This window comes from Xenopus laevis, chromosome 2L (genome assembly GCF_017654675.1).
Source record: "Xenopus laevis strain J_2021 chromosome 2L, Xenopus_laevis_v10.1, whole genome shotgun sequence".
Lineage (NCBI taxonomy): Eukaryota > Metazoa > Chordata > Amphibia > Anura > Pipidae > Xenopus > Xenopus laevis.
The window spans coordinates 66,511,832-66,523,403 of NC_054373.1; positions in this window are offsets into that span (position 1 = coordinate 66,511,832).

Sequence of the window (11,572 nt, forward strand, 5' to 3'; positions counted from 1 at the left end):
GTCCATTTAGAGGTGCAGGAGGTAATCTATTAGCCGCTTAGCTGTAGCCATGCATCAGAGACTGGAGAGCTAGCCTAGGGCTCCTCATTGGCATTGCCTCAATCCGGTATGATGCTTCTTCCGGTATTACAAAAAGTGGGCCCTGTTTGAGTCAATGACTTTAAGCTTGGCAGGGTAAATTGTAGCGTAGGCCATGTTTAGGTTTTGAGCTTCCTTTTCATGCCATCAAAGGTACTGCGTCGTTTTTGTAAGTAAGCAAAATAGTCAGGGTACAATGACACCGCTACCCCTTCATTTTCCAGGCGTCCCACCGCCCTTGCTTCCGAGAAAGCTGTGTTTCTGTCATGGAAATGGAGATGTTGTATTAAGAATGGGTGTGGGAGGGCTCCTGGGGGACCAAGTCGGCCTGGGATGTGGTATGGCCTTTCCACTGTGTAGTGGGCAGTAATGGGTACTTTGGGCAAAAGTAGCTTGAGCCACCGCTCTGCAAAGTCGGTCGGGGAGTTACCTTCTGAGCCCTTCGGGAGTCCTACCACCCGACTGTTGTTGCAGTGCTGTTTATTTTCATAGTCATCTAGCAGGTAGGCTTGCTGCTTTAGCCCGATAAGCTGTGCTGGTAGCAGAGTGCACGTGTAACTAAACCCCCCCCCCCTAACAGTGCATCAAAATATAAACAGTGCATACCAAATTTGAGTACCCAAAATACAATATAAAAGTGCATTATATTTTTCAATTTATATTTTCAATACAAAAACAGACAGACTATGTTTATTTGTTTTAAACACTCTGAACATTAAAGAAGAACTAAACACCCCTAGTAAAAAAGCCCCCTTAACTGCCTGCCATCGCCCCCCTCTCCGCACTGTGCATTAGTCAAAAAGGTGCCCCTGAAAAAAAAAAACTTACCCTAAAATACAGAGCAGCACAGCAGAGTTCCCCAGGGCCATCTTATGCCTGTTCGCATTCTTTCAGGTCCCTTCGCAGACATGAAGCCTGCACCGTTGGGCCTAGTCTATACTAATGCACAGTCCGGGGAGGGGGCAATGGCAGGCAGTTAAGGGGGGCTTTTGTTACTGGGGGGTTTAGTTCTCCTTTAAGGTAACCCAAAAACGATAATGAAAATTACTGAAGAATTCAAAATGTAAATAATGTCTTGCTGTTTTTATGCTAATGTATGTGTTTTTCAGGAATTTCTGATAATCGGCTCTAAAATGTTTGCTTTTCATCAGCTTATCACTCACATGTTGTTAGACACAAAGATAGTTTGCAAACACAACACATTGATTGCATTTTAAACATTAACACAAGAAATAATGTATTTTTGAGAACTGCACATGTAAAGACCATAATATATAAATAGTGTATTACAGTTTTCATGAAAACTGTTTGTACCCCTAATAACGAAACTACATGGAGTTTTTTGATGCATCCCAAAAGCAAGGTAATTTATGGATAGGGTATCTACTGTATTTGTAAAAATGGATATCATGAAGAACAAATTACCTTCTGATCATATATTAAATGGGCAAAATACAAGCTGAGATGTTTTAGGGAGTGTTCGCCTTCCAAAAACATTTTTCAACAATAAAAATGATAAAATCTCCAAAGTAATCATTCCTACGCCCTGCTGAGGGCCCAGGCAGTGAATGGGGGGGGGGGGAGTGAGGTAGTATATATGGATTATAAGAAACACTCTGGTGTCAGCTGAAAGAGATCCATTGTAATTTTTGATACTAGCGGCTATTAAAGTGCAAGTCAAGCCCAATATAAAAATTTGCTTTCCGTAATTTGGATCTTCATATCTAGATAATCATGTAAATATTAAATAAACCCAATAGGCTTGTTTTGCTTCCAATAAGAATTAATTATATCTTAGTTTGGAACAAGTAAAAGGTAGTGTTTTTTTAACAGCGAAGCACAGAGAAATCTTAATATATATTGGAAAGTTGCTTAGAATTGTGTCTTTTTGATTGTACAGGTATATTTTAGTTTAAAAGTATACCACCAGTCTCTCTTCGTGTTTTTTTAGTGTGATCTCTCTACATGGGCTGTCAGCAGAGAACAGATTGGTCAGTTTAGTAAAGAGAACAATTTTATTGGATGGACTGAGACATCTGTCAAAGAAAACATAAATATAAATAAATCCATGAGGTAAGTCAAACCAACATTTTAGATTCTTGCATTTTATATTTGTCTGTATTCATGTTATTTTTTTGCAGTCCCCTCTTATTCTAATTCATTTCACGGTGTCCATTTTCCAGATTTTAAATTGTGTTTTCATTCATTTCCTTAAAAATACTCATTTGTCCTGTTAACTTCTAATGAAACGTTTTAAGTTTTCCTGCAATTTGAGTTTTTTTTTTTTTTTTTTTTAATAAAAGCTGGCGGCTTGAACACGTAACTTTTAGGGGGAATTAAGTCAATGGTGAGCAGGCAGCATAGGAAAAAGAAGCATAAAGACAGGGACACACAGCTTCTTCAAGGAAAACACAGGTTTATTTTCCCGCTTTGCACAGTCAATAATCCACATACACAGGGGTGACCATTTTCAGGATACAAAACAAATCATAAAAATAAAACCTAGCCCACTGGGCACTACCTTCACACTTTGAAGCAGTCCCTGACTAGACTGGGCCCCTTGTGGATAACCAGCACAACCAAATAGTTTGGCTCACCCCTGTACTCACAGGACTTTCTCCCAGGTAATATTCAGCCTCCTGGCTTCCTCACTCTCTTCACAATACTCTTTGTGAGAGTCACAGGATCCCTCTGCTTCTTGCAGTAACAGGCAGCACTCCCAGCTCCTCTGGGAGTTCCTCACACAGCCAGGTCTCCTACCTGCTGTGCCTGTTGAGAGACACCCTCTCCCATTCTAATTAACTTTAAATAGTCTTTCCACAGGACAGCTTTCCTGTGGAAGATGAACTCCAATCACTGGACTGGATCTGCAGAATGGAGTCCCTGGCTACCAAAGTATTTAAACAGAGCTCTGATTCTCTGTTTAATAACTCCATTCCTGGAGCCTATCTCAGTACCTGGGGCGAAATTAAAGGCTAGAGTGACCTTTTTCCACCTTTTCCTAGTCACTCTACCACATAGTCCACACCAATTTTACAGCCAAACCTCGATTTTATATCCCCTCATTTTCCCATATTTTGTGCTCTCCTGAAAATATACAATGGGCATTTTACTGTAGAAGGATTTATTTTGTGTGTATGAGTGCTGTATCAAGGAAAAACTGAATTACAGAATGTTTTTCTTTTACAATGTTACTTATACAAGGTCTGGTTTTAAAAAGTTTGCTCTAGTGCAGGGGTCCCCAACCTTTTTCACCCGTGAGCCACATTCAGTAGTAAAAAAGAGTTGGGGAGCAACACAAGCAGTGTCGGACTGGCCCGGCGGGACACCGGGAAAATACCCGGTGGGCCCCGACCCTAGTGGGCCCCCGCCGGGCCAGACCCCCTCTCCCAAACAGTTTTTCGGAAAAAAACTATTTCGGCACATTGCAGCGCCATTTGCGCACCCGCGCCTAGCGCCTTTTGCGCATGCGCGCTTAGTGATTTTTGCGCATGCGCAATGCGCCGCCTGACGGAGTATGCTGAACGGCGCTTCGGCTCAAAGTAGGTAGCGGGGGCCAGAGGGGGGCCCTGGACAGCGGTCCCGGTGGGCCCCGGGCCCCCCAGTCCGACCCTGAACACAAGCATGAAACAAGTTCCTGGTGGTGACAAAAAAGGGCTGTGATTGGCTTTTTGGTAGCCCTTGTGTGAACTGGCAGCTACAGGAGGCTCTTTTTGGCAGTACATCTGGTTTTAATGCAGCCAAAACTTGCCTTCAAGCCAGGAATTCGAAAATAAGCTCCTGCTTGGTGGCCACTGGGAGCAACAGCCAAGGGGTCGGGGAGCAACATGTTGCTCACGAGCTACTGGTTGGGGATCACTGCTCTAGTGCAACTGCATGCACTGGCACAAGGGAGCCCTGGAATAACCAACAGTCTAGACATGGTGGTATTTCCAGGGTTTCCCTAGTTGGTTATGGTAATAGGTAGTATTGACTTGTGCTAGGCCATTCCAATACTAATGCTATTAGCGCTGAATATTGAGAATGATGCCATTCTAACACAAATACAGGAGAGATTGGGTTCATTGCAATTTGCCATGATTTAGAATACATATTGGTGCATTTTACACATGTTGTGGTGGACACAAGTACGTTGGACCTCTAGGAATGTGTGTGTGGATCCATAAAAATCTTGCTGTTGCTAAGGGACCTAGCCGGAGGGTAAGCACCAAGGGATCTAGCCGGAGGGTCAGCACCACCAGTGCAGTAGATGTGAATTGCAGGAGTGTGGTGGATTTGTTACATTAACCTCTAGGAAATACACTACACAATGTGTAAAAACTATGGCAATTTAAAGCCAATAACAATGCCCAATAACAGTATTGCCTTGGTTGTGGGAATCTGACAGATGCAGCAATCAATCATTCCCACTAATTCTTCACTCACTACTACTTTTGGGAAAAATTTATAGCAACTCACTCTCTATCCCTTAAATTTGGACCAATGACCCACCTTCCTTCACCCCTTGAATTCTTAGTAAGGGGTTCCTCTCTGAACACAAAATTGAAAACTAACGTTTTGTGCAAGTGAGAACACCCAGAAGTGTAGCTCTGCTCAAGAATCCTAGTAGGTGAAAAGGCAGATTCCTTTCACTACAAATTTATGCATCATCAACTAGTACATTGGTTTCAAACCCATCTTGAAAAAAGTAAGCTACTTACAGACACAGCTGCTGTTAATCATCTCTGCTTATCCAAAGAACAACCAACATGTGTTATATCCCAGATTTATTTTACCCCACAAAGCCTCAAACAGCTACACATTCTCAGTTTTACAGGAAAGTGGGAGAAATATCAGACACAGATTGGTCCATGAACTTCTTATTGACACACAAACCATGGCAAAAGCTTGCGAAGTGCAAGAAACCAACTATAACGTACTCTAATGTTGGTACAGATGCCACACAGTACTTCACAAAATATTCCCCTCTGCATCGATCGTACGATGATTTGTGCGATCGGGTCTTTGCGTCTATGGCCAGCTTTAGAGGCAGCGCCTTCGATTTTACAATGCACAGACTGACAATAAGTACCTAAATTATGATACACATTTCATGAAAGTACAATGGAACAGTGGAGTTTTTTTTGATTTGATTCATTCATCCAGGTCATGCTACACAGTATCTAGCAGATATAAGTCTAACGCAACTGGAATTTTCTGAGCTTTCTTAAAAACATTTTTCCAGTCATTCAAGTGGCTTCTTTAGGTCAACAGAATGATCAGGAATTTCCTGTGAATATTCAGGCTTCCATTTAAAAAAAATAACGTTTTGCACAACATATACAATGTATTGTTAAAAACAAGTACAGGTATGGGACCGGTTATCCAGAATGCTTGAGACCTGGAGTTTTTCAGATAACGGTTCCCATACCTGTATCAAAAACACAAAGGCTTTGTTTCAAGCCACAACTGTTAAAATATATTACCACACTTTTAAATGCCTAAATCAATCCCAGCCCTTAAAGGGGTGGTTCACCTTTTAATTCACTTTTCGTATGTTATAGAATGGCTAATTCTAAGCAACTTTTCAATTGGCTATCATTATTTATTTTTATAGTTTTTGAACTATTTTCCTTCTTCTTCTGACTCTTTCCAGCTTTCAAAAAGGGGTCACTGGCCCCATTTAAAAACAAATACTCTTGCAACTTTTTCTTACTTATCTTTTTATTCAGGCTCTCTCCTATTCATATAACAGTCTCTTGTCCAGGTTAATGCATGGTTGCTGGGGTTTGGATACTAGCAACCCCAACTGCTAAATATCTCAAAAACCACAAATAATGAAAACCAATTGTAAATTGTCTGATAATATGCTCTACATCATACTAAAAGTTGATTTAAAGGTGAACAACCCCGTTAATTAGAGACAATGTTAACTCCTGCCTTAAAATATTCTCATATACCCTATATTTCTAAGTTCTCATAGCAAATGTATTCCACATATAATTTCACATTTCTAAAAATAATACACACCAGAGTCAATACTACCATCTAATACATATAAAGACAAGTGCCTTACACAGACCAAGTCTAGATTGACATGTTTCATTCCCTTATGCTCAATTGTATGTAGAGTGTGTATCCAATATTTTAAATTTAAATATGTGTATCCAATATTTTAAATTTAAAGGGAGGTAAGGTCTTGGCTATTAGGGAACATGCAGGGTTCATGAATTTTTGAAAAGTTATATCTATCAGGTTTTTTTATTTTCATGATTCCATTTAATTGAATTTTAAGATGGAAAACAGGCATAGTTGACTACCTTATAACGGGTTACCAGCAATTAAATGTTAATTGAGCTGTGATATTTAAGGGCATATTTACGAAAGAGTGAAATTAGAGGTCACCACAGGGGGTCACCATTTGAAAAATACTTTAAAAATATGCCTTTAAAAATCCTATAGAAATTAAGAGAGAGGCAGAATTGCACTATGGCAGACTGTGCCAAGCTCTGGTTTCACTCACCTTAAAAATATGCCCCCACTGTCTCATATTTACATATGGTTATGACTTCTCTGCATTTATTTTCAAGGAACTATTGATATGTATTGGCCTCGACCTCTACTTTTTTATGTTTTTTTTTTTTAACTTTGATTGATACAAAAGGTGTGATCCAAGGGCAGTTGCACGCAATTTCAGGAAAGCAAAATAGGTATATATTTTACTTACTATACTCTATAGTCCTTTCTTCAACATATGCTGCTTTCTCTTACTCCAAAAATGATTTGGAGCGGTCCAGAGGTGTAGCTATAGAGGAGGCAGACTCTATGACTACATGGGGGTTGCAGATGATTTTGTGAACGCCACTTTCCTGATAGAGGGGCTGTCATTAGCACACCACACATTCACTTGAACCTTGAGCAGTAAGGACTAACCGGAAATTGAATTATACAATTTTGACTGCATGGTAACATTTCACTAATCTGACCTATCATTGTATAGTTTGATTTGTCAGATATCCTCAGGGTACAGAAAACATAAGAGGACTTCAGTATTTCCCCATTTAACAACAAAATAATTTTTTTTTTGGGGGGTAGCCACCTTTAGTTTTCAGTACATGCTTAAAATTAATGCACTGTGTAAACCTATGTTGTTTGGTTTTAGATAAATGCCAGTTCTGAAGCCCCTATTTATGTTATTTCTTTCTACTTTTTGCTTCACATATCCTGTGTTGATTTGTGAAGCAAAACAACACATATACTACTCCTTCAGCTCTTTGCTCGATCATCTTCATCTATTGTCCAATTTCCATTTACTACATATTTTCATGAACTTTATCACTTTGTTTCATGTTTTGTAATCCTCAATTAGGGATACATACAGTTTGTGAATTCTGGACTGTGAATGCTTTTATTAGTGGGGATATTTTTGTTTTATATATATTTTGGAGCCTCCAGCAACAAATGTTTTCTCCTCATATCACAGTGCTATTTTAGTCATCTTGAGACTAGTAACATTATATACATTCCATACACCACAAAGCACATTTTTCTAAAAGGACTGAGTTTAGTTCCTTTAAAACCAGAGCAAATGTAAATTAACAGCAGGTTAATGCTCAATACAGGAGCCAATTTGTGCAGAGCTGTGAAGTCGGAAACTATTTTGGGTATCTTGAGTACAACTCCTAATAACTTTAAATACAAGCACCAACCAAAAATAATCTTTTATGAAGGATATGGCAGAAGCAGGGTCCGACTGGGCCGGCGGGGCCCGATGGGTTTTTTTCCTGGTGTTCCGCTGGCACAGTCTGCCCTACTTCTGCGCTCCACCAGGCCGCTGATCTCCATCCCCCGACGCACTGATGCACACTCGAGGAAGGGTGGGTGTTCGCAGAGTCCCCTGTAGGGGGTGGCAGTGTCCCCTTGGGGGGTGCGACAGCCCTGGTGGGCCCTGCACCCACCAGTCCAGCCCTGGGCAGAGGCAGTTCTGTTACTAATAACTTTTCTTAATTTTGGATTGTATTTAGTAGCTATTCTACAGCTATATGGCAGGTTCAAATAATATACAAGTTGTTTTAGGCTTTCCAATTGTTAAGTGTATCTCAAAGTAATTAAAATAAATGTACTGGTACAACTGGCATGTTTACTTCATAAAGACTATTAAAGTTTATATAAACAAGCTGCTGTATAGCCATGTGGGCAGCCATTCAAGCTGGAAAAAAGGCACAGGTTAGCATATAACAGATAAGCCCTGTCCAATACAATGGTGTTCTGTCTATTATTTGCTATGTAACCTGTGCCTTTTCTCCTTTTTCAGCTTTGAATGGCTCCCCCATGGCTACACAGCAGCTTGTTTATATAAACTATAGTAGTATTTCTGAAGCAACCACAGCTTTTACCAATGCAGAGAAACAGTACATTATATTTTAATTACTTTGAGATACACTTTCAGTTTTTGGTGTTACTGTTTCTTTAAAAACAGAGAAGTCAGAGGTACCATAAACTTCGGAGTCGAAGGCTACTGTCCTGAATTTGTGTCTATTTATGGCACAGACTCAAATAAACTCAAAATTATTTTAACATCCAGTAAATAAAAAAAACTGTTTTTCCATCTTTTCGTTTACAGCAGCAATAAAAAAGGTTTTTAATATTTCCAAGTAACCTTACACCTGAGCATGTGGCAATATGCTGAGGTTTAAATAGGACGGTTCCTTCTTATGTAGGCCTTGCAACCATATTATATTATACAAGGGCCTATGGTGTCTTGTGGCATGCAAAACCTCAGGGATTGTTTGTCTATAGAGTGTTTGTACTCTGGAAAGAGTTGGACAATGTTTGACATATACATTCTATAAATAAAAGGCTACATTCCTCAGCACTGCAGCTGTGCTGACACACGATTTGCAAATCAGTGGCAGGTTTGGGGGTAAAATCTTAGGATGGCTTGCCAATAAGTTTTATAAGCATTTTAGTAAATCTCATCAACGGCAATACTGGAATGAAATATATGATCTCTTTGCCCATGTTGTCTATTCAATCACAGTGGAGTAAACTGCCATCTTCTGGTCTGGTTTTGATATAGCAATATTATGTCAAGAAAATCTTACAAACTGTAAAACATTCAAGACCTAACACTCCGCTGTGCTTTTGTGTAATATTAGTTAAACTATAGTGCTCTAAGTAAGGAGTTTATATCCACTTGATTTTGTTAGCAGTGGTTGTCACCACATATGCATCATGTGATAGTGGCAAATTTGGGCTGCTACACAATGCATGTTTTACCCCACTGCCCATTTTCTTTCTTTAGGAAGGTAACCGGACATTTTGTTGCCTTTGATGGATAAGATTAAGTGCAAGTGACAAAACATCTGCTATCACCCTTAAAGGATATGTAAACCTTAAATAAAAACTGGATGTAAAATTGCTCATATTAGCAAAAGCAGTCTATCTAGCAATATGCCTTAGGTCTGCAATTTCCTTTACCATTTTCTTTACTTTTTTTTCCATACAGCCTCCCTCTTTGTCTCTGAGTCTATAGTGTTTGAGTTTAAAAAAGAACCCATGACCTGTTCAAAAGTAATTTCTGTAGTTACAGCAGTGTATTAGTGATGCGCGGGTCGGGTTTTTCCCAAACCACACCTGCCCGAGCCCGACTTCCTTTTATAGATCAGCCCCACCAATGACATCACAAAAGGGGCGGGGCGAGCAGGAGCACAGCTATAAAACCAGATGCTGGCAGTATAAGGTGGCAGATGGGGGTGCGAGGTCAGTCCGAACTCGACTGACCCGTGGGTAAACCCGCTGTTATCGGCCCGTCCCGCACATCTCTACAGTGTATGCCTCCCCAGGCTTTCTAACTATTGTGTTAGATTTTGATTTCCATTAACTTTCTCAAAATGTACTTACTCGAATATTCTGTAAGGCTACACACATTTACTGTTATTGCTTCTTTTTATTACTAATACAGTAGAACCCCTATTTTACATCCCCTCATTTTACATTGTTGTTTTGTGGTCCCGCCTGATTTTACACCTTTTTTTTCTGGTCCCCTGAAAAACGTAAAATGGGGGTTCAAGTCCTCTCCTATTCATATCCTAGACTCTAATTCAAATCAGGGCATTGTTGCTAGGGCAATTTGGACTTTGGATTGTTGCAATTGCAAACTGGAAAGCTGCTGAATAAAAAGCAAAATAACAAACCATAAATAAAAAACTAAAACCAATTGCAAATTGTCTCTGAATATCACTCTTTTCATCATACTAAAAGTTAATTCAAAGGTGAACAAAGCATTCAAAGTCATTAGGCACACTACTTATGCTGGGAGATTAAGAATGGTACAGAGTGAAAAGGAGTTGCCACAGAAAAATCAACCATCAGTATACACGTAGAAACACCTTTGATAAAAATGAGCACAGTAAGGCTAGTGCCAGACTAGGCGCATCTCGACCTGCGGAGAAAAGCAGGCCGAGATCCGCCTAATCTGGCACTATCCTAAATAGAATTATGTTGAAACTACACTCTCACTCTTCTCAAGAGACACAGTATTTGTTCAGAGTTCCTTGTCTCCCTATCCTATGGTGCAGCCCAGTATTAGAGGGCTTCCCACTGGACATGATCATTTGTTTTATCAGTTTCCCCTCTGCTCAGCAAAACCAGGAAGTGCTTAAGTGAAAATTGTTTTATTTTAGTTTAGTACTAGACAAACCAAAACCCCATATATTTCTTAAAGAGATAAACCTTTTCTTCTCAAATATCTATGTTTTTTGTTATTATCCAGTGACTGAAATTACATCTGAAAACTGCACAGACCTGGGTTCTACTGCAGTAGTGACACGGCACCATCTTATTTTACTTTGTAAATCTTCTTTCCGTCATGGGTGCAAATTTACAGCAGAAAGAAGTGCCAAACTTAGCACGAAAAAGCTAACTTTACAAGTTATTGCAATTGCACCCTTGGCGTATGGCCACAAAAAAAGAATTTGGTGTAGAGATACCATAATTAAGGTAATTTGGCTCTCCAATTTAAAGCCTCTATATTTATCAGCATTTCATTCAAGTATTGACTTGTTTGCCTTTTAAATTGTTCTGTATACAGACAAGAATGATTGACTTGTCAATCCAGTGGATACTGAATCAAAGATACATATTCAAAGGGCACCTGTTGGGTAAAAATGTTATCCCCAACCAAAGGTGCGGGATAACTCCTGAGCTCCCAGTGCAAGCAGCAATGTCCGGTCCCTCCCATGCGCATAATGAAAATGTGCCGCAAATTGCTCATTACTAAATGCATTGGCCCTTATGTGCTGCAGGTTGTAGTATCTAAATTTTTTAGGATAAAAGGTCTATAGACCCACAAGTCCAACCAATGTAGTGTGGATTCGCACACCCTCCTTTACGATAGATAAAGATTTGCCTGGTGCACGTGGGTGGAGGCTCGGCAACCTCCCAATGCAACAGTGTAGAAAAACCTCACGGCACACAGGTTTGCCTGAAAATTTCAATGATTTATTGAAGCGGA